The sequence below is a fragment of the Callospermophilus lateralis genome, chromosome 4 (genome assembly GCF_048772815.1).
Source record: "Callospermophilus lateralis isolate mCalLat2 chromosome 4, mCalLat2.hap1, whole genome shotgun sequence".
NCBI lineage: Eukaryota > Metazoa > Chordata > Mammalia > Rodentia > Sciuridae > Callospermophilus > Callospermophilus lateralis.
Window position 1 is genome coordinate 98,941,368 of NC_135308.1, and position 25,380 is coordinate 98,966,747.

The following is a 25,380-nucleotide window of genomic DNA, read 5'->3' on the forward strand; positions in this document are numbered from 1 at the left end:
TTCTCCTGGGAAGTTTCTTCCTATTTCTTTTAATCCCTTGCTCCCATTCTTTCCTGACTCTGGCCCTCTTTCCTGGTTACACTAATGTACTTTCTGTCACCATAGCCTTACATTTTGTAGACTTTAATGTAAGTAGTCTCATATAGAATGTCATCTTCTTGTTCACCCCCTTCACTTTGCATTAATAACTGTGAAATTTATCAGTATAATGAATTAATAATCCATTCCTTGTAATTGTGTATCAGTAATAATTTTGTGTATCAATAGCTCATCTCTTTTATTACTTAGAAGTATGCTATTGTATGTGGATATACATGATTTTAAATTTTCCTGTTGTTTCTGTTTTGAGTTGTTTATCTTATTATTGGCCATTTCAAATCATTCATCTGTGAGCATTTGTATCTAGTTCTTTTTTTTTAATTTTTATTGTTGATTGTTCAAAACATTACATAGTTCTTGATATATCATATTTCACACTTTGATTCAAGTGGGATATGAACTTCCATTTTTACCTCATATACAGATTGCAGAATCACATCAGTTACACATCCATTGATTTACATATTGCCATACTAGTGTCTGTTGCATTCTGCTGCCTTTCCTATCCTCTACTATCCCCCTCCCCCCTCCCCTCACCTCTTCTCTCTCTACCCCCTCTACTGTAACTCATTTCTCCCCTTATATTTTTTCCCTTTCCCCTCACTTCCTCTTGTATGTAACTTTGTATACCCCTGAGGGTCTCCTTCCATTTCCATGCAATTTTCCTTCTCTCTCCCTTTCCCTCCCACCTCTCATCCCTATTTAGTGTTAATCTTCTTCTCATGCTCTTCGTCCCTACTCTGTTCTTAGTTACTCTCCTTATATCAAAGAAGACATTTGGAATTTGTTTTTAAGGGATTGGCTAGCTTCACTTAGCATAATCTGCTCTAATGCCATCCATTTCCCTGCAAATTCTATGATTTTGTCATTTCTTAATGCAGAGTAATACTCCATTGTGTTTAAATGCCACATTTTTTTTTATCCATTCATCTATTGAAGGGCATCTAGGTTGGTTCCACAGTCTTGCTATTGTGAATTGTGCTGCTATGAACATGGATATAGCAGTGTCCCTGTAGTATGCTCTTTTTAGGTCTTTAGGGAATAGACCGAGAAGGGGAATAGCTGGGTCAAATGGTGGTTCCATTCCGAGCTTTGCAAGAAATCTCCATATTGCTTTCCAAATTGGCCACACCAATTTGCAGTCCCACCAGCAATGTACAAGTGAACCCTTTTCCCACATCCTCGCCAGCACTTGTTGTTTGACTTCCTAATCTTACTGGAGTGAGATGGTATTTTAGGGTAGTTTTGATTTGCGTTTCTCTGACTGCTAGAGATGGTGAGCATTTTTTCATGTACTTGTTAATTGATTGTATGTCCTCCTCTGAGAAATGTCTGTTCAGGTCCTTGGCCCATTTGTTGATTGGGTTATTTGTTATCTTATTGTCTAATTTTTTGAATTCTTTGTATATTCTGGATATTAGGGCTCTGTCTGAAGTGTGAGGAGTAAAGATTTGTTCCCAGGATGTAGGCTCTTATTGTTTCTTTTGCTGAGAAAAAACTTTTTAGTCTGAGTAAGTCACATTTGTTGATTCTAGTTATTAACTCTTGTGCTATGGGTGTCCTATTGAGGAATTTGGAGCCCAACCCCACAGTATGTAGATCGTAGCCAACTTTTTCTTCTATCAGGTGCCGTGTCTCTGATTTGATATCAAGTTCCTTGATCCACTTTGAGTTAACTTTTGCGCATGGCGAGAGAAAGGGATTCAGTTTCATTTTGTTGCATATGGATTTCCAGTTTTCCCAGCACCATTTGTTGAAGATGCTATCCTTCCTCCATTGCATGCTTTTAGCCCCTTTATCAAATATAAGATAGTTGTAGTTTTGTGGATTGGTTTCTGTGTCCTCTAGTCTGTACCATTGGTCCACCCGCCTGTTTTGGTACCAGTACCATGCTGTTTTTGTTACTATTGCTCTGTAGTATAGTTTGAAGTCTGGTATCGCTATACCGCCTGATTCACACTTCCTGTTTAGAATTGCTTTTGCTATTCTGGGTCTTTTATTTTTCCATATGAATTTCATGATTGCTTTCTCTATTTCTACAAGAAATGCCGTTGGGATTTTGATTGGCATTGCATTAAACCTATAGAGAACTTTTGGTAATATCACCATTTTGATGATGTTAGTTCTACCTATCCATGAACAGGGTATATTTTTCCATCTTCTAAGATCTTCTTCTATTTCTCTCCTTAGGGTTCTGTAGTTTTCATTGTATAAATCTTTCACCTCTTTTGTTAGGTTGATTCCCAAGTATTTTTTTTTTTTTTTGATATTGTGAATGGAGTGGTTGTCCTCATTTCCATTTCAGAGAATTTGTCGCTGATATACAGGAATGCCTTTGATTTATGCTTGTTGATTTTATATCCTGCCACTATGCTGAATTCATTTATTAGCTCTAATAGTTTCTTTGTAGACCCTTTTGGGTCTGCTAGGTATAGAATCATGTCACTGCAAATAGTGATAATTTGAGTCTTCTTTTCCTATTTTTATGCCGTTAATTTCTTTCGTCTGTCTAATTGCTCTGGTCAGTGATTCGAGAACTATGTTGAACAGAAGTGGTGAGAGAGGGCATCCCTGTCTTGTTCCAGATTTTAGAGGGAATGCCTTCAGTTTTTCTCCATTCAGAATGATGCTAACCTGAGGCTTAGCATAGATTGCTTTTACAATATTGAGGTATGTTCCTGTTATCCCTAGTTTTTCTAGAGTTTTGAACGTAAAGGGATGCTGTACTTTGTCGAATGCTTTTTCTGCATCTATCGAGATGATCATATGGTTCTTATTTTTAAGTCTATTGATGTGGTGAATAACATTTATTGATTTCCGTATGTTGAACCAGCCTTGCATCCCAGGGATAAATCCTACCTGATCATGGTGCACAACTTTTTGATATGTTTTTGTATCCGATTCGCCAGAATTTTATTGAGGATTTTTGCATCTAGGTTCATTAGAGATATTGGTCTCTAGTTTTCTTTCTTTGAAGTGTCTTTGTCTGGTTTAGGAATCAGGATGATGTTGGCCTCGTAGAATGAATTTGGAAGTTCTCCCTCTTTTTCTATTTCCTGAAATAGCTTGAAAAGTATTGGTATTAGTTCCTCTTTAAAGGTTTTGTAAAACTCTGCTGTATACCCATTCGGTCCTGGGCTTTTCTTAGTTGGTAGTCTTTTGATGGTTTCTTCTATTTCCTCAATTGATATTGGTCTGTTTAGGTTGTCAATATCCTCCTGACTCAATCTGGGCAGATTATATGACTTAAGAAATTTATCGATGTCTTCACTATCTTCTATTTTATTGGAGTATAAGGATTCAAAATAATTTCTGATAATCTTCTGTATTTCTGAAGTGTCTGTTGTGATATTGCCTTTTTCATCCCGTATGCTAGTAATTTGAGTTCTCTCTCTTCTTCTCTTCCTTAGCGTGGCTAAGGGTCTGTCAATTTTATTTATTTTTTCAAAGAACCAACTTTTAGTTTTGTCAATTTTTTCAATTGTTTTTTTTTGTTTCAATTTCATTAATTTCAGCTCTGATTTTAATTATTTCTTGCCTTCTACTTCTTTTGCTGTTGTATTGCTCTTCTTTTTCTAGGATTTTGAGATGAAGTATTAGATCATTTATTTGCTGGTTTTTTCTTTTTTTTAAGGAATGAACTCCAAGCAATGAATTTTCCTCTTAGAACTGCTTTCAATGTGTCCCATAGATTCCGATATGTTGTGTCTGTGTTTTCATTTATCTCTAAGAATTTTTTAATTTCCTCCTTGATGTCTTCTATAACCCATTGATCATTCAGTAACCTATTGTTCATTCTCCAAGTGATGCATGATTTTTCCTTACTTTTACTTCTTTTATCGTTGATTTTCAGTTTCATTCCATTATGATCAGATAAGATGCATGGTATAATCTCTACTTCTTTATATTGTCTAAGAGTTGCCCTGTGACATAATATATGATCTATTTTTGAGAAGGATCCATGTGCTGCTGAGAAAAAAGTGTAACTGCTTGATCTTGGGTGGTATATTCTATATATGTCAATTAAGTCTAGGTTATTAATTATGTTATTGAGTTCTATAGTTTCCTTATTCAACTTTTGTTTGGAAGATCTGTCCAGTGGTGAGAGAGGTGTGTTGAAGTCTCCCATGATTATTGTATGGTGGTCTATTAGACTCTTGAACTTGAGAAGAGTTTGTTTGATAAACATAGCTGCACCATTGTTTGGGGCATATATATTTATGATTGTTATGTCTTGTTGGTGTATGGTTCCCTTGAGCAGTATGTAGTGTCCCTCTTTATCCCTTTTGATTAATTTTGGCTTGAAATCTATTTTATTTGATATGAGTATGGACACTCCTGCTTGTTTCCGAAGTCCATATGAGTGATATGATTTTTCCCAACCTTTCACCTTCAGTCTATGTATGTCTTTTCCTATCAAATGCGTCTCTTGAAGGCAGCATATTGTTGGGTCTTGTTTTGTGATCCATTCTACTAGCCTGTGTCTCTTAATTGGTGAGTTTAAGCCATTAACATTTAGGGTTATTATTGAGATATGGGTTGTTCTTCCAGCCATATTTGTTTATTTATGTTACTAAACATGGTTTGTTTTCCTCTTTGATTATTCCCCCCCCATTTACTGTACTACCTCCCGCTGTTGGTTTTCATTGATATTTTCCATTTCCTCTTCCTGTAATATTTTGCCGAGGATGTTTTGAAGATGGTTTTCTAGCTGCAAATTCTTTTAACTTTTGTTTCATTATAATGAAGATTCCCAACCTACAGAAGAAGGAGAGAATTTTAAAAGCTACAAAAGAAAGGAAGCAGATTACATATAGGGGTAAACCAATCAGGATAACAGCTGATCTTTCAACACAGACTCTGAAAGCTAGAAGATCCTGGAATAACATATTTCAAACACTGAAAGAAAATGGGTTCCATCCAAGAATTGTGTATCCAGTGAAATTAAGCTTCAGGATGGAAGATGAAATTAAAACCTTCCATGTATCTAGTTTTAATGTGGGTATATGCCTTCAATTCCTTTAAATAAATATTTAGGAATATAATGACTGGCTATTATGGTAAATATATGTTTAACTTTTGGAAAATTCCAATCCATTTTCCACATTTTCAAAAACAGTGATTGAAGTTTCTGGACAACATTTGGCTTATTTACCTTCTTTCTTGTTAGGTACCCTTCTAGGTAATTAGTAGTATGTAATCGTGGGTTTGATTTGCGTTTCCTTAATGGATAGGTGGTCAGCATCTCTTTACATGATTATTTTCCATCCAAATGTCCTTTTCTGGTGAAGTAGCTGTTCAAATATTTGGCCTGTTTTTAAAGATTGAGCTATTTGTTTTCTCATTATGAACATTTAAAGTTTGGATCCAGTCTTTTATAGATATATAATTTATGAATATTTTCTTCAAGCCTGTGACTTGTACAACCTTTCAGCCTCTTTTAACGGTGTCTTTTATAGAAGTTTTCACTGATAAATTTCAGTTTGTCAATGTTTTTACTTTTATATATCATGATTTTGGTTTTTGTATTTGTGAAATTTTGCCAAATCCAAGGTAACAAGGATTTTCTCCTGTGCTATCACGAATGCATGTGAGATTTTAGCTATTAAATTTTCCTTAAGTACTCCTTTAGTTTCAGAACACATATTTTAATGTTCTCTTTATTATAATTTACTTTAAAATACATATAAATTTTCCTTTGATTTTTCTTTCCTTTAAGTTTTTTGGTCTATGGGTCATTTAGAAGTATATTATTTATTTAGTCTATAATATTTGGGAGTTTCCTAAATATCCTTATACAATTGAGTTTTATTTTAATTTGTCTGTACTCAGGGAACATAATTTTGACTTTAAATTATGATTTTTTTGATATTTATTTTATGTCCAGAGTATGATTGATAAACATTAGTGTACTAAATATTCAATGTATATATGAAAATAAAATTTATTCTGTTAATTCTTGCACAGAATGCTCTATTAATATTAATTGTCTTGCTGTTTTCAGTGTTCTGTGATTTATAATTTTCAAGTTAGGTCATCATTTCCTCAATACATTTTCATGTCTCAAATAACACAGTTATTGGGCCACATGAAGTTATTCTACTGCTCATTTTGGTTGTAGTCATAGTCTTTTGAGTAATTTTTCCATGTTTCATTTGAATCATTTTTTTTGCTAGGACTCCAAGCTTGCTAATGTTTTCCTCTGAACCTGCTCCTTAGCAAATATAGTGTGTTTGTCATCTGAGGCAATTGGTTTCATGTCCAGACAATAGATAATTGGTGTGTGTATGTGTATTTTCCACATTTCTACTCAACATGTTGAACCTTCCCTCAACTATTTTTAACATATAGAATATAGTTATCATAAATGTTTTGATGCTCTTAATTTTATCATCTTTGCTAGTTTTGAATTGTGTTCTATTAACTTAAAAAAAAACTTTTTGTGGGTCACATTGTTTTATGTCTTTGCATGTTTGATAATTTTTTTACTGATACCAGGCATTTTGAATTTTACCCTGTTCAGTGCTACCTACTTCATGTTCCTATTAATTTCTTGATTTTGTTTCTGTGACACAGTTAATTTACTTCGAATCAGATTGGATCTTTTCAGTTCTTTAAAATTTGTTACTTGGAAACTGGCATTGTATGTAGGGAAGTAATTCTCAACTGGCCATGATTATTGCTTTTACAGAACAACTGTCTGAAGGCATTTTTATTTTGTTTTCTTTCTTCTTCTTTTTTTTTTTTTGTAGTTGTATATGGATAGAATGCCTTTATTTATTTTTATGTGGTGCTAAGGATTGAACTCAGTGCCTCACACATGCTAGGCAAGTGCTCTGCCACTGAGCTACAGCTATAGACCTTCTTTTTAAAAAAATACTAATAAAAAATTTATATATATATATATATATATATATATATATATATATTAACTTTTTTTCTAATTAGTTATATATGACAGCAGAATGCATTTTGTTTCATTGTTCACTAATGGAGCACACTTTTGATGGTCATAAGGAGTTGGGGGATTAGAATCTAATGGGTGCATGACAGGGATATTGCTAAATATCTTACAATATATAAGGAAGCCCTCCGATAACAAAGAATTATCCAAACCAAAATCAACAGAGCCAAAATTGAGCATTCTTGTTCTCAACTTTGAGACGCTAATGTGTAGGAAATCTTATTTGATTTTTCTCTTTCAATTTGTTCCTGTCTCCCTTCACCTAGCATACTAAAACATCTGGATTTTTAATTCCACTGTAGCATTTAAACTTAACCACATAAATGGGATCCTGTTATACCATTCTTAAACCAGAGAGGACTTGAAGGTTCCCAACACATTGAAATGATAATATTTGAAAGGGTGGAAATACTAATTATTCTGATTTTTATCATTATATATTGCATGCATGTATCAAATTATAATGCTGCACCCCATAAGTATGTGCAGATATTGTATATCAATTTTTTTAAAAGGCTCAAAGTGGTCTAATTAAGGCACATGCCATTCTTATTGTCACTCACTTAAACTCCATTATTGGACATTGACAAACTTCTCACTGCTCTCTTAAGCCAAAGCAAGGCTATACCACATGGAACTTCAAACTATTTTGTAGGAACTGGTAAAACTATGAAACACATTGAGAAGCTGTCATAATGTCCATGGAAAGCACTTCGGTTTCAGTCTGTTATAAAAATACAGACAATGGCATTCAATACCCATATTTTTGAAATTTCAGCAGAACTTTGTATCACCCAAATTAAAACTGAAGAGTAGTGGTTCAATTGAAGTCAACAACTCTAATGAAGTGAAAATGTAATTGACAAATGCTTTATTTTTTAACAATATACTGGAGACTGTACTTGCCAAACTTTGTTTCTTAAAATTCATTAAAAAAATCAAACATTTAAACAAAGAACCAAATTTTATTCCCATTTTTCTATTTTTTCCCCCACAGTTAGCATTGAGGTCAGGAATAATGAACAGAAATACACATATCATGACAGTTATTCTATGCTGCACCTCTTCAGACATAATTAAAACTTATTAAATTTCTTTTTTTCTATATCTCACTTAAAACTTGAAGCTTTTTGGGCTGGGGATGTGGCTCAAGCGGTAGCGCGCTCGCCTGGTGTGCATGTGGCCCGGGTTTGATCCTCAGCACCACATACAAATAAAGATGTTGTTGGGACCCAACATGGCGGTGGGCTGGGAGGCAGCACTTTTAGTACCTCCTCATTAACAGGGTCAAAGAAACGCATTAATACACTTAGATTCTACCTGCTGAGAAACTTCTAGCAAAATTCCGCTGAAAGGAGACCTGCCAGGAATTAGTAAGATTATTGGAGGTGACAGTTTGCCCCAGACAAGTGAATCTCTGCCACGCGGCGCAGAGGTCCAGACCCGCCGGCTGCCGCCGAACGGCTGCCGCCCGCCCAGCTCAGCAAGTGGCCTCTCAGGCACAGCTCAGCAGGCGTGGCGAAGGGACTCTAACCAAGCCTTCATGAAATAGCTAACCAGGAACCAAAACCAACCTAGACTGGGTTAGACCAGAGACAAGCCAGTCCCACCCCTCCCTTCAGACACTCCAGTAAGGAGTCTGGGGCCCGCCAGGGCAAAGAGGTGACATCACCAGAGTTCGGCCAACGAGATTCCTTCCCAGCCGAATCCACTTTAGCAGGTGTGTGACTCCCACCCCCACCAGATACAAACAGCCGGGAAACCTCAAAAATCTCTCCGTGGGCGTGGCTGTAGGGGCTGAGGGACTCCCAACCCCCAACTCCCCCGACCGCCAGCGACGTGGGTGTGAATGTAGTGGTGGAGGGAAGCAGAGAAGACTCCCCACCCCCAACTCCCCCAACCACCAACGGAGTGAGCGTGACGGTAGGGGCGGAGGGAAGCAGAAGGCACTCCCAACCCCCAACTCCTCCTGCCGCCAGCAGAGTGGACGTGACTGTAGGGGCCGAGGGAAGCAGAGGGGATTCTCGATCCCCAACTCCCCTTACCACCAGCGACAACACCTGCCACAGTCTCTGGCTGGGCACAAATCACGAGTCTCCACACAGCTTGTAGATTCAAACAGCAATTCTTTATTCCCGAACTCACACCGGCCGTCTACAAACACGTTCTGGGGGAATCCACGTTCTCTGCCCAAATCCACACTCTGCCCAAATCCACTCCTGCCCAAATCCACTCCACATGGGCTTCTGTCTCCCAAAATATACTGTCTGACCCTAAGGACTCAAGAGGAACTCAGCAGCAGGATACGCCCTATTCTAAAGGGGGAACACCCTAATCTCCTATTATGCTAAACCGCCCTGGTCCTTGAGCAAGGTCACCTTTCAGAAGTCCTTCCACTAGACAGCATGGGAGTAAGCTGGCAAGGAGATTGTCATACCTACTTGGCTGATGGCTCCCAGCATCTCCCCCCTTCTGATTAATTAAACAACAAGTAATGTGGCTTAAGGACCGTGCTTGGTAGGTTGTCCAGTTCAACATATGGCTCTTACCCGTCATTGGAAAACTGACCTTTAGGCGTCAGCCTCCTGTCTTAGGTTGATACCACTGCAACTGGATCATACCCGTCACTGACTACCGGTCCAGCATACAGCCATACTTGTGGATAGGTCTATGCACCAGTGGGGGGGTGAGGTTCTTTGCCTCACCTCTGTTGGCCCCCAAATTTGGCCTTGGTGCCAGTGGGGGAGTGAGGTTAATGTGGCTTAAGGACCGTGCCTGGTAGGTTGTCCAATTCAACATATGGTTCTTACCCGTCATCGGAAAACTGACCTTTAGGCAACTGACCTTTAGGCGTCAGCCTCCTGTCTTAGGTTGATACCACTGCAATTGGATCATACCCGTCACTGACTACCGGTCCAGCATATAGCCATTGGCCCCCAAATTTAGACCATCACTAGCAGAAGGGAGGAGGATACAGAAATGCCACGACACCAAGCCAATTGACAGTTCCTTTGGAAAAATTGCATCATTGGTGACACCTTCAGCAAAGATATGCCAGCATTACCACAATTAACATGTGGTGTGCTGGCAAGGAAATAAAAATTGCATCACTGGTGACACCTCAGCAAATATATGCCAGCATTACCACAATTAGCTGCACTAAATGTAGTTACATAGTCCAGGCAAGTTCTGCAAGCAGTTCAAAGTGGAGGAATCTATCAATATGTCCGTCTCCTCCCAAAGTCCGTTGCCTCCCAAAGTAAGTTGGCTCCTTGATTGAGCATACTTGTTGAGTTATATTCATTGGGATGAAGATAGGAATTCTGGCAATAATGCTAAAAAGACATTATCCTGAAAAGAATTATTAAATATAATGAAAAGGAAAGGTGAAAGTAAACAAACAGATCTGTTAACCTCCTTAAAAAGCAATCCTTAACAGCTGTTTACCTGATTTAAATTAGTAAACAAGCAGATCTGTTAACCACCTTTAAAAACAATCTTTAACAGCTGTTTACCTAATTTAAATTAAGCCATTTAAATCACGTGAATAAAAAAATAATAATAATTCGGATCCATTTTAAATCTTGCAATAATCTCCATTTACCAGATTTCTTTTTAATGACAAAAATGGGAGTATTATGGGGAGATATGGAAGGTTGTATATGTCCTTCCGCTAATTGTTGTTTGACCAGATCATGGGCTACTTGTATCTTTTCTTTAGTTAGGGGCCACTGAGGAACCCACACTGGTCTTTCTGATTTCCAAGTAATTTTTATTGTCTCAGTGGCCCTTTCTGAAAATCCAACCCATGTCTGCTGTTCCTTGATCTATTTGAATTGGTGCTGCTATACCTTGTCCTTGTTTTCCTAATCTTTTTTCTTTCCTAAAACCTTGTCTAGCCCTAGTAGTGGGCGCATTAGGATTGATGTTATTTGTTAACGTCAAACCTAATTGATCTAGGACATCTCGTCCCCATAAATTTATAGGAAGATGATCCAATACATATGGCTGTATAGTTCCCTCACAACCTTCAGGATCCTTCTAATCTAATACCTAAGAACTCAAGAGGAACTCAGCAGCAGGATATGCCCTATTCTAAAGGGGGAACACCCTAATCTCCTATTATGCTAAACTGCCCTATTCTAAAGGGGGAACACCCTAATCTCCTATTATGCTAAACCGCCCTGGTCCTTGAGCAAGGTCACCTTTCAGAAGTCCTTCCACTAGACAGCATGGGAGTAAGCTGGCAAGGAGATTGTCATACCTACTTGGCTGATGGCTCCCAGCAAACACCCAAGGTCTTAGCCGCCAGTTTCCAAGGGCGTGCCTACCAAAGGGGTCCAGAAAAACTAAACTGTTGGTTCCCAGATCACCGCTCCACAGCACTGGGGCTTAGATGAATGACAGAGAGAGTGCTCAGTTGTTCGGGAAATAGGGCACGCAGTGGGGCTGCAAGTGTAACCCAATCCTTGGAGATCGCCTCCAGTGAGCAGGAGGACCTGGCTGGCTGGCAGGAGGAAGGGGGGGAGGGGCCTGAGAAGTGAAACGGCTCTGGACTAACAGGATTGAGAGACTCCTAGGAGCCGCCCTACAGGGATTGCTGTTGGCACATAGAGGGCAGAAGCTCAGCTCGGAGGGCACAGCTCTGCCTACTGGAAGAGAAGAAAATGGATCTCTAAGACCTCATTTTTTTTTAAATTTTATTTTTCTTCCCTTTTCCTTCTTTCTTTCTTTCCCTTTTCAAGTTTTGTTGTTCTTTCCATTCTCCTCTATTCTATCTCTCTCTCCTTCTTTCTTTTTAAGAGCACCTTCCTTCCCCTACCCCCCAACTTTCATCCCAAATATTACATCTTCCATTAAATATAATTGTCTAAATGCAAATAGGTGAAAGTTTCAAGACTGTCTATAGGGCTCCTAAATACCTAGCTATTACCAAACACCCAGATGCACTCACCTGTTAATATCCCCCTTCAGTAGAGCAATCTTCCAAAGTAGCCAAGACATACTAACCCTCATACCATCATAGCATCTAACCTAAACATAAAGTCCTAAGACCAAACAACAAATCACTGTATGTACACAGAATTCGGAAGCCTTGTATGAATTGAATGAATCAGCTTTAAAGTACAATAAAACCCAACATTTTTAGGCATAGTCTCCCACCACAAAGGAGAGACCACAGAGATATACAAAACCAAAACAAATTTATAGGAGAAAACAGAAACACAGCAGTTAAACTGAGTTGGAAAGTAACGTGAACAACATGAAAAAACAAGGGAAAAAGGAATACAAACAACGCAGGACAACTTAAATCTACAGGAGATCCTAGAGGCATCAGAAAAATGGACAGAGAAAGAACTCAAGGCATACCTGACACAGATGAAATGGAATCTTAGAAAAGTCATGAGACAGCAAGTCGAAACAATGAAAGAATACTTTGAAAACAAATTGCATAAGCAAATTCAAATTGCAAAGAAGGAACTCTACCAGGAGATAGAGATCTTAAAAAAAAAATCAAACAGTAATCCTAGAAATGCAGGAAACCATAAACCAAATTAAAAACTCAAATGAGAATATTACAAAGAGACTAAATCAAATAGAAGTCAGAACATCAGATAATGAAAACAAAGTTTATCAACTCGAAAAGAATATAGTCAACGCAGAAAAGATGTTAAAAAATCATGAGCAATCCATACAAGAGATATGGGATGTCATAAAAAAACCAAACTTGAGAGTCATTGGGATAGAAGAAGGTATAGAGGTTCAAACCAAAGGAATTAACAATCTGTTGAATGAAATAATCTTAGAAAACTTCCCAGATATGAAAGATGGAGTGGATAGCCAAATCCTGGAAGCATACAGGACCCCAAACATACAAACCGTAATAGACCAACGCCAAGACACATAATTATGAAGATATCCAACATACAGAACAAGGAGAGAATATTAAAAGCTAAGAGAGAAAGGAGGCAGACTACATTCAGGGGTAAACCAATTAGGTTAATGGCTGATTTTTCATCACAGACTTTGAAAGCGACAAGATCCTGGAACAACGTATTTCAAACGCTGAAAAATAATGGATTCCAACTAAGAATACTGTATCCAGCAAAATTAAACTTCAGATTTGACGATGAAATTAAAATATTTCACGATAAACAAAAGTTAAAAGAATTCGCAGCCAGAAAACCAGCACTGCAAGGCATTTTGAGCAAAATACTACAAGAAGAGTAATTGAAAAATAACACCCAAAACTAACAGTGGGAAGTATCTCAGTAAAGGGGGAGAAAAATAACCAAAGAGGAAAAACTAGCCAAATTAAAATAAATAAATAAATAAACATGACTGGAAGTACAAACCATATATCAATAGTAACCCTAAATGTTAATGGCTTAAATTCACCAATCAAGAGACATAGGCTAGTAACCTGGATTAAAAAAACAGATCCAACAATATGCTGCCTTCAGGAGACTCATATGATAGGAAAAAAAAGACATACACAGGATGAAGGTGAAAGGTTGGGAAGAATCATAACATTCACATGGCCCTTGGAAGCAAGCAGGAGTGGCCATACTCATATCAAATAAAAACAACTTCAAACCTAAGTTAATCAAAAGGGATAAAGAAGGACACTATATACTGTTAAAAGGAACCATTCACCAACAAGACATAACAATTATCAATATGTATGCACCAAACAATGGTGCTGCTACGTTCATAAAACAATCTCTCCTCAAGTTCAAGAGTCAAATAGACCACAACACAATAATTATGGGTGACTTCAACACACCGCTCTCTCCATTAGACAGATCCTCCAGACAAAAGCTGAATAAAGAAACTATAGAACTCAATAACACAATCAATAACCTAGACTTAACCAATGTATATAGACTATATCAACCATCATCAAGTGGATACACGTTCTTCTCAGCAGCACATGGATCCTACTCAAAGATAGACCATATATTATGCCATAGGGCGACTCTTAGTAAATATAAAGGTGTGGAGATAATACCATGCATCTTATCTGATCATAATGGAATGAAACTGGAAATCAATGATAAAAGAAGGAAGGAAAAATCCTGCATCACCTGGAAAATGAACAATATGTTACTGAATGATCAATGGGTTACAGAAGATGTAAAGGAGGAAATCAAAAAATTCTTAGAAATAAAGGACAATACAGACACAACATATCAGAATCTATGGGACAATGAAAGAAGTTTTAAGAGGGAAATTCATTTCTTGGAGTTCATTCCTCAAAAAAAGAAAAAACCAACAAATAAATGAACTCACACTTCATCTCAAAATCCTAGAAAAGGAAGAGGAAAACAACAGCAAATGTAGTAGAAGACAAGAAATAATTAAAATCAGAGCCGAAATCAATGAAATTGAAACAACAAAAAAAAAAACCATTGAAAAAATTGATAAACTAAAAGTTGGTTCTTCGAAAAAATAAGATGGACAGACGCTTAGCCATGCTAACGAAGAGAAGAAGAGAGAGAACTCGAATTACTAACATACGGGATGAAAAAGGCAATATCACAACAGACACTACAGAAATACAGAAGATAATTAGAAATTATTTTGAAACCCTATATTCCAATAAAATAGAAGATAGTGAAGATATCGATAAATTTCTTAAGCCATATGATTTGCCCAGATTGAGTCAGGAAGATACACACAATTTAAACAGACCAATAACAAAGGAGGAAATAGAAGAAGCCACCAAAAGACTACCAACCAAGAAAAGTCCAGGACCGGATGGGTATAAAGCGGAGTTTTACAAAACCTTCAAAGAAGAATTAATACCAATACTTTTCAAGTTATTTCAAGAAATAGAAAAAGAAGGAGCTATTCCAAATTCATTCTATGAGGCCAACATCACCCTGATCCCGAAACCAGACAAGAGACTTCAAAGAAAGAAAACTACAGACCAATATCTCTAATGAACTTAGATGCAAAAATCCTCAATAAAATTCTGGCGAATCGAATAAAAAAGCATATCAAAAAAATTGTGCATCTTGATCAAGTAGGATTCATCCCTGGGATGCAAGGATGATTCAATATACGGAAATCAATAAATGTTATTCACCACATCAATAGACTTAATATAAGAATCACATGGTCATCTCGATAGACGCAGAAAAAGCATTCGACAAAGTGCAGCATCCCTTTCTGTTCAAAACACTAGAAAAACTAGGGATAACAGGAACTTACCTCAACATTGTAAAAGCTATATATGCTAAGCCTCAGGCTAGCATCATTCTAAATGGAGAAAAACTGAAGGCATTCCCTCTAAAATCTGGAACAAGACAGGGATGCCCTCTCTCACCATTTCTATTCAATTTAGTTCTTGAAATACTTGCGAGAGCAATTAGACATACAAAAGAAATTAAAGGCATAAAAAGAGGACAAGAAGAACTTAAATTATCACTATTTGCGGATGATATGATACTATATCTAACAGACCCAAAAGGGTCTACAAAGTAACTACTAGAGCTAATAAATGAATTCAGCAAAGTGGCAGGATATAAAAACAACACACATAAATCAAAGGCATTCCTGTATATCAGCAACAAATCTTCTGAAATGGAAATGAGGACAACCACCCATTCACAATATCCTCAAAAAAAAAAAAAAAAAATACTTGGGAATCAACCTAACAAAAGAGGTGAAAGATTTGTACAATGAAAACTACAGAACCCTAAAGAGAGAAATAGAAGAAGATCTTAGAAGATAGAAAAATATACCCTGTTCATGGATAGGCAGAACTAACATCACAAAATGGCGATATTACCCAAAGTTCTCTACAGGTTTAATGCAATGCCAATCAAAATCCCAACGGCATTTCTTGTAGAAATAGATAAAGCAATCATGAAATTCATATGGAAAAACAAAAGACCCAGAATAGCAAAAACAATGCTAAGCAGGAAGTGTGAATCAGGCAGTATAGCAATACCAGATTTCAAACTATATTACAGACCAATAGTAACAAAAACAGCATGGTACTGGTACCAAAACAGGCGGGTGGACCAATGGTACAGAATAGAGGACTCAGAGACTAATCCACAAAATTACAACTTTCTTATATTTGATAAAGGGGCTAAAAGCAGGCAATGGAGGAAGGATAGCATCTTCAACAAATGGTGCTGGGAAAACTGGAAATCCATATGCAACAGAATGAAGCTGAACCCCTTTTTCTCACCATGCGCAAAAGTTAACTCAAAATGGATCAAGGAGCTTGATATCAAATCAGAGACACGGCATCTGATAGAAGAAAAAGTTGGCTCCGATCTACATATTGTGGGGTTGGGCTCCAAATTCCTTAATAGGACACCCATAGCCCAAGAGTTAATAACAAGAATCAACAAATGGGACTTAATTAAACTAAAAAGTTTTTTTTCTCAGCAAGAGAAACAATAAGAGAGGTAAATAGGGAGCCTATATCCTGGGAATAAATTTTTACTCCTCACACTTCAGATAGAGCCCTAATATCCAGAGTATAAAAAGAACTCAAAAAATTAAACAACAAGATAACAATTAACCCAATCAACATATGGGCCAAGGACCTGAACAGACACTTCTCAGAGGAGGACATACAATCAATCAACAAGTACATGAAAAAATGCTCACCATCTCTAGCAGTCAGAGAAATGCAAATCAAAACCACCCTAAGATACCATCTCACTTCAGTAAGACTGGTAGCCATTAGGAAGTCAAACAACAATAAGTGCTGGCAAGGATGTGGGGAAAAGGGTACACTTGTACATTACTGGTGGGACTGCCAATTTGGAAAGCAGTATGGAGATTCCTGGGAAAGCTGGGAATGGAACCACCATTTGACCCAGCTATCGCCCTCCTCGGACTATTCCCTGAAGACCTTAAAAGAGTGTACTATAGGGATACTGCCACATCAATGTTCATAGCAGCCAATTCACCATAGCTAGACTGTGGAAACAACCTAGATGCCCTTCAATAGATGAATGGATAAAAAAAATATGGCATTTATACACCATGGAGTATTACGCAGCACTAAAAAATGACAAAATCATGGAATTTGCAGGGAAATGGATGGCATTAGAGCAGATTATGCTAAGTGAAGCTAGCCAATCCCTAAAAAACAAATGCCAAATGTCTTCTTTGATATGAGGAGAGCAACTAAGAACAGAGCAGGGAGGAAGAGCATGAGGAAAAGATTAACATTAAACAGAGATGAGTGGTGGGAGGGAAAGGGAGAGAGAAGGGAAATTGCATGGAAATGGAAGGAGACCCTCATTGTTACACAAAATTACATATAAGTGGTTGTGAGGGTAAAGGGGGAAAAAAAACAAGGGAGAGAATCAAATAACAGCAGATGGGGTAGAGAGAGAAGATGGGAGGGGAGGGGAGGGGGGATAGTAGGCGATAGGAAAGGCAGCTGAATACAACAGTCACTAATATGGCATTATGTAAAAATGTGGATGTGTAACCGATGTGATTCTGCAATTTGTATTTGGGGTAAAAATGGGAGTTCATAACCCACGTGAATCAAATGTATGAAAGATGATATGTCATGAGCTTTGTAATGTTATGAACAACCAATAAAAAAAAAAATAAAGTTGTTGTGTCCACCGAAAACTAAAAAATAAATATTAAAAATTTTCTCTCTCTCTCTCTCTCTCTCTTTAAAAAAAAAAAAAACTTGAAGTTTTTTTTATAGCAATACTTATCTAACAAAAATTATGAGGGGAAAAAACCCCTCAATTTATGGGATATATTCCATATTAGTTAAGAGAAGGGGAAAAAGAATTCAAGCTTCAATTTTAAAACATAAGTGCTGTGATTTGCACTTTACTAAAAATTCAGTTTTCAAAAAGAAAACACTTAAATTCTAATATAAAAATAAATAAATTGAAAGCTAACTGAAGACCACAAAATTTCTTTTATTTCCTTTTAGTTTTTTATTTTATTTGATAGTTAAAAAACACTGTAGGTATCATGTGTGTACTTCATATAAACCAGATTGTAGTCAATTCTGTTGTGGTTTTTTGGTGTTCTTCCCGGCCTGCTCATCAGGAATCTTGTCAATTTTATATTTGCAATACATAAAAATAAATGAAAGTTAATTTTATAATATATGTATAGATTTGATATACATATATTTATAAGTTTGTTTATTTTCAAATTTTATAAGACTTATACTGCAAGTAGTTTTCTAGGACTAGCTGTTCTTACTATGCTTCAGAGATTTTCTTTCCTTTTTTTTTTTTTTTTTTTTTTTTTTTTTGCTACAGGGCATTGAACTCCGGGACACTGGACCACTGAGCCACACCCCTACCCCTGTTTTGTATTTTACTTAGAGACAGGGTCTCACTGAGTTGCTTAGTGCCTCACTTTTGCTGAGGCTGGTTTTAAACTCACAATTCTCCCTTCTCAGCCTCCCAAGCCTCTAAGATCTTTATGTATTGCTGTGTAGATCTGTCCATGTTCATAACTATTGTATTACATAATAAACTTAAATAACTCATGTATCCATTCTTCTCTTGAGGTATCTATGTTATTCCCAATAATTTCTTATAAGAAAAATAAATATTGCTATGGGCATATGCATATATCATATACCTATGAATGGAATGGTTATATCCTAATAATGTTAATTCATACCTATCTTTATAAGAAAATGGATTCTCTCTACTTATGGTAAAATTTATACTCCCACCAGCAATGCATAAGTACTCAACATTCTAGCCAATAACTGATTTTGGTGGACTTGATTTATGCATGTGTAATAGTTGAACTTGACGATTTTGATTCTTCTATTAATTTTCTATTTGAAATCTTTTGCTTATTTACTCATTGGTCATTAAGTTTTTTCCTTATTTATTTGTAGGACTTTTTTGTATATTCTGAATATTCATCCTTTCAGTTATGTTAGTTATAAATATCTTTTCCTAGTTTTTGACTTATGTTTTACTTTATTTCGTGCATATTTTAATCAAGAGGGTTTTTTAAGGGTAGTTGAATTTATCAATCTTTTGTTTAATGATTGGAATACTTCTATATAATTTAGGAAAGCTTTATGGAAGTAAGTTTTCTTGTAAATGTTTAAAATCTTTGTTTACATTTATAATTGTTTTTTGTGTGAAGTGAGACAGGAGCCTAAATTCCCTTTTTTCCAATATGGATATCTAATTGTCTGAACACTACTCATTGCACAAGAAACACTATTCACTTCCTCAGTAATTTTGAATGCTATAGTATACCATCAAGTGTTTCCATGTATGTTTCTTGGCTCTCTAAGGTAATCTATTGATTTAGTTATCTATGCCTAAGTTGTTACATAAAATTAATATATGTAGCATTACATTAAGTTTTAATATCCAACAAGGAAATTCTCATCAACTTTTTTTTAAGAAATCCTGGCAATGATTGAGCATTCACTTTTCCATACATATTTTGGAATTTGTATGTAAAGTTCTTTGCACACCCTGCATGAATTTTGAACCTAAACGCATTTAAATTGTAAATAAATTTTAAAAGCAGACATTATTATGATATTATTTTCTCATGTATGAATCTTGCAAAGCTGCTCAGTTATTTAGAAATTAAAAATTTAAATATTTAAAGATTTAATTTATAAAGATTTAAACACCTTTTGTGATTCATATTTCTCAGTGGATTACAGTCAGAATTATTTGCATAGCTGTATTCTGGCTTTAGAATTTCCTTACATTGCATGTTTCATTTCTGATCGTTCAGAAATGCCTCTGAAACTACTGTGTATTTTAAAGGATTTAGTTTTATGGCATAGTCATATGATAACAAATAACACTTTAAAACATCTTATTTGTCCTCTGCTAAAAGAATTTCATTTCAGTGACTTTACAGTTTTCGTTTCTAAGGCTGTACATATAAGATGGGAAAAGAATTCAAAACATGGTCAAGTTTATGAGAGGGGAAGAAATAGGGCCACAGATTTTAACTTTGAGTTGGTTTTGAAGCTTTAGTATAGGAATTCAGTCTGGTCTACGGAGAAAACACATCCCACATGGAAAGACAATGTGAGGTGAAGCTTAGTACACAAAGGACAGTGAAAGTCTCGAGGCTTGTAGAGCTACAGAGAATGGGAGATTATTGACTTTTAACAGGATCCTGAAGAGTGTGGGATGGCTGGTTGAAATTTGGGGCATTAGCCTATGAGCACTAGGAGTGTGGAAAAAAATAGGTGAAATAATGTCATTTGTTTTAAATTTTTAAAATGTTATTTTGGTAACTATGAATTAAATTCAAGTAATACAGAATGGAGGCAGATAAAATAAACAAGTGATATTTGTAATAAGTGTCTAGGAAGCAGTTAGAAAATAGATAAAATATGATGCCTTAATGTGTCTTAGGTAGAACCTGAGCAGGAAAGAAATTGGGAACACATGTATTTAGAGACCGAAAATGAGTGAATGGAAATTGGAAAAATTGGAAGAAAATGGTGTCATGGAAGATAAGGAAATAACATTTCAGAAGAAGTGACCAAAAATATTAGATTGTGCGCAGAGGTGGAGTAAGCTGTTAAAATAATTAACTGGGAATAAATTAAACTGATGTGGGTGCCCTGAGTTACTCTGTAAGCAAACCAACACACAACTCAGTATATAAATGGCCATTTCTTATGAACACAAAACTTTAGCTTGGCCAATCACAAGTGAACAACAAAGTGTTGGTTAAAAAGTGAAGGGACTTTCCACAGAAAGGTTCAAGCCAAGCCACTGCTCCACTTTAAACAATGATGATGTCTGTGCCTCATTTCTGCACTGATCCTACAAGCCCCTTTCCCTCCAGCAGCTTCAGTGCAGCCCTGAACCACTTGCAGCAGCTGGGTGCTGCAGATCTGTGGATAGCCACTGGACCAAAGGAGGACCTTAAAACTTTAATGCGCTGAAGCTGATATTTAAGAAAAGAGAAGAGGAGAGGTTAATATTTATCACACTGTAAATACCAGTTCAAAACGAGGATGCCATGGATGGAAAGATAAATAATTTCAGGGCATGATGACAGCAGAAAATCAGAAGCACAGTGAAATACAGAAATGAGTGGGAGTTAGTTAAAACATCCGAAGGGAATATGGGGTTTATTTTTCAAAAAATACTGGGGAAAAATGAATGGAGAGGAGGCAGGAGCTGGAGGAATAAAAAAGGATCAAGTGAAAGGGATTTAAGGACCTGCAGGACTTGAACATTTTTGTAGATAAAATTCAAGGAATTGTAGTGAGAAAGGTTGAAGATGCATAAGGAGCAATTGACGGCATCCCAAGGTAGAGGTGACCAGAAGAGCCAGGAGGCAAAGAGCATAGTCAAGAATGCAGGAGCAGTCAGTCACCTTAACCAGGAGACCCTTTGAAAGCATCAAGGTGGAGTGGAAAGTAGGGGAGTATCATAATATTTATTTTCTCATGTAAATATGAAGTGAAATCATCTGCTCAGAGTGAAGTGGGTATAAGTAGGCTGAGTTAGTGGTGCCAGAAAATTGATGAATGGCCAGGACAGAACAGGAAGGGAGCTTGTGATAAATAACAAAGATTAGAGAGGAATAGTGACATCAGTTGCTCATGGCTGTTAGTGGGAAATGGCTGAGTAAATCTCAGTTTGGCATCCATTTTTATTTGCAGATAGATTGAAATGATACTCATTTTCTCTTACTGATTACCTAAAGTGAAAACATGATTATTTTTAAAGATTTAAAACCAATCCATTTTCCCCAGTGGACCTAAACAAATTTTACAGCTTAATTATATTAGGAGTAATATTCTGTTGATAATAAATTTCAATTATCTGTCTCTGAAATTTATCGTTCAAAGCAATTTAAATGAAAATATCTAAACACATTTACAAAAATACCTGGAGAAAATTAAACCTTGGGAATCTATATAATTATGATAATATTTTACTTTTATAGAATCCACTATTTGACTGTATCTAATTTCTTGAATCGTAAGTAAAAATAATGTTAGATTTTCAAAGGAAAAGAGATTTTTTTCAACAACTATTTATTGAAAACTTAATAAATGTTCACCACAAGGAGACCTCAGAATAGACTGAGAAAATGGCTATACAATGATGTGTGGCAAACCTGGAGCTACATTTGATTTTTTTTTTTAACTTCATGAAGTAGATAATTTTATTCCTATAATACAAACGAGGACACTGAAGCTTAAGAAGGTTAAGTGGGTGATTTACTTGAAGTCCCAGTGATGAAAAGGGGAAAAGCTGAGCTTTTGTATACCAGTGACTTAGCACTTGGCCAGTTTCATGTCTTTTTCTAGTATAGATTTGGTAACCCAGAGACAGGTAGTTGGCCTGATATGTGGCATAATGTAGAGGATTCCTAAAATAGTTGAAAACTTTTAAGTGGTATCTAGAAAGAATTTAGTAATCAATACTTATCAAATATGCATTTTTTCATTAAATATAATTTGTATTCTACCATATGCATTTTAAACACTTAATTTACTTTCTTTCAACTCCACTGCTAGTCTTTTTCCCCCCCTTTTATAGACTGTCTGTGCTTCTGTTCAGTATCCAGTAGGCAATAAGTTATGGAGCATGGCAAAAAAAAAAACAAAAAAAAAAAAAGAATGAGCTTTAGTTGGATAAGAACAGCAGTAGGAAGGAAGGTGTATTAGTCAGCTTTTCGTCACTGTGACCAAAATAGCTAAGAACAACTTAGAGGAGAAAAAAGTTATTTTGGGTTCACAGTTTCAGACATTGAATCCATGCCCAACTGACTTCATTGCTCTGTGCCTGCAGTAAGGCAGAACATCATGATGGAAGTATGTGGCAGAGGGGAAGCTCAGGACATGGCTGCCAGGAATTGAGAGAGGATCCAGGGACAAGATATTGTGCAGGGAATGCCCTCAGAACCCATTTCCTCCAACCATGCCCTACCCACTGTCGTTTACCACTCAGAAGTATTTTCAGATTATTAATCCATCAAATGGATTAATACATCTATGAAGTTACAACTCTTAACCTTACTCACCATGTCACCTCTGAACATTAGCTTTTGAAGGACATTAAAGATCCAAACCATAATAGGAGATGACAGAATGAAGCATAAAAATCAAGAAAACATATTTGTCTTCCCAGAAAATAAAATGTGAGGCAGGGATTAGAAGCAAATTAAGCTGATGGGGACCAGATCAGAATTTCAAATGTCATCCTAAGGATCTTGGACATGTTATTTATTTATTTTTGGCTTGTTTTAGGAAAGAAAAATGGAAATTCAAATTTGGCAAAGAGCCTAGTTGTTGCAGGGCATTGGGGTAAGTTGCAGACAGGCTAAAGAAAGTTTCCAGAGACAGCAGGGGAGACTTATCAGGCTGTTCCAAGAAGAGGGTACCTCTTGAAGAGGTACAGAGTACCTCTGTCCTTCACAGTACTTTCCCAACAACTGTGTCCTGTCCCTCAGGGTTTTTGACCAGCTGGATGAGTAACATGTATCCTTTCCATAGTCCCTCAGTTCTACATTCCCATTCAGAAAGGGGATGCAGAAGCAGTGACATCATCAGCATTACTTTGCTGGCATGACCAGCATCCCAAGGATCACCTGTCCTGGCAGACAAGCGGGGAAGTAGCTTTCTACAGACAATATTAACTTGCACTAGTTCCCAGTGTGCATAAGAGAAAGCCAGTGTCCTTCAAAGTAGTGTGTATCTGGGCTTTCTAGCCCAGGCTTGCTCTCTCTTTTCTCTTAACTTGGCTAGGTTTTAGGGGAAAGAAAGAGGGCATTCAAGGACATGGTATTTCACTGTTGTCTTTTTCTTTAGGGATGATACTGCTTAACAAAACTCTTACTTGGACACAAATGAATAAACTTTGATAAAAATGTACTACTGCGTAACTACTCAGAATTTCACATCATTTTTTATTACACAGTCCCCAGACAGACATAGATAGAGATCATGAGGAGTAATGGAATTCGAGGTTTGTTCAGCGTCAATTTTTACTCTGGGCTTGCTCGATAACTTGTGGCATACAGAACCTGCAGTAGAGAAGTGGAACTAGGTCTTTTGTTCCATTTGACAGTACTCCTTACTGCACAACACTCTTTTCTTTCAAACTTTTTAAAATTTTGTCCTCTCTAGGCTTTTTTATTGTGGAAAAATACATAAAACCCATTATCTGAATAATCTTAAGCATGTTACAGTGGTGTTAACTCTGTGCATTTGGTTGTACAGTAGATCTGTAGAGTGTTTTCATCTTACAAAACTGAAGCACTACCCTTTCCCCAATCCCCTGGTCTTGCCAGCTTCCATTGCAATTTCTGTTTCAAAGAGTTTGAGTACTTTAAATGCTTCCCATAAATGAACCATAAAGAATTTTTCTTTTTTGTGATTGGATTTTTTACTTACCATATGCTTTTGGGTTATCCGTGTTAAAGCAAACAACAACAATTATTCATTATATTATTATATATTATTTATTATAAAATAATATTATTTAAAATAATATTGCATGGTATGTATATGCCACATTTTCCTTATCCATTTATCCATCAATAAGGAACATTTAGATTGTATCCACCTCTTGGCTGCTGTGAAAAATATTGCAAAGAATATGGATACAAAAATATCTTTCAGACACTCTGATTTTAATTCTTTTAGATACATATACTAAGAAGATGGATTATCAGATTATATGATAGTTCTATTTTAAATTTTTTGAGGATGCTCCATATACACTTTTCTATAATGGCTACACCATTTTATATCCAACCAACACTGTAGAATTCCAGTTTCTCCATCTCTCACAAACACTTGTTATTTTTTATTATTATTCTTGATAGTGTGATAGTGGCCATCCTAATGTGTTTGAGTACTGTCTTATGGTGATTATGACTTGTAGTTCCTAATGATTAGAGATGAGCATCTTTTCATATGCTTATTGACTATTTATATACTTGCTTTGAAAAACTGTCTATTCAAGTCTGCTGCTCATTTCATAATCAGATTTCTTTTGTCATTGAGTTGTGGGATTTTATTATGTATTCTGGATATTAATTTCTGATCAAGTGTGATTTTGTAAATATTTTTTCTTTTTTTTTTAAAGAGAGAGAGAGAGAGAGAGAGAGAGAGAGAGAGAGAGAGAATTTTTTAATATTTATTTTTTAGTTTTTGGCGAACACAACATCTTTGTTTGTATGTGGTGCTGAGGATCGAACCTGGGCTGCACGCATGCCAGGAGAGCATGCTACCGCTTGAGCCACACCCCTGGCCCTGTAAATATTTTTTCTAATCCTCTAAGTTGCTTTTCACTCTTTTGAGTCTTTCCTTGGCTGTATAGAAGGTA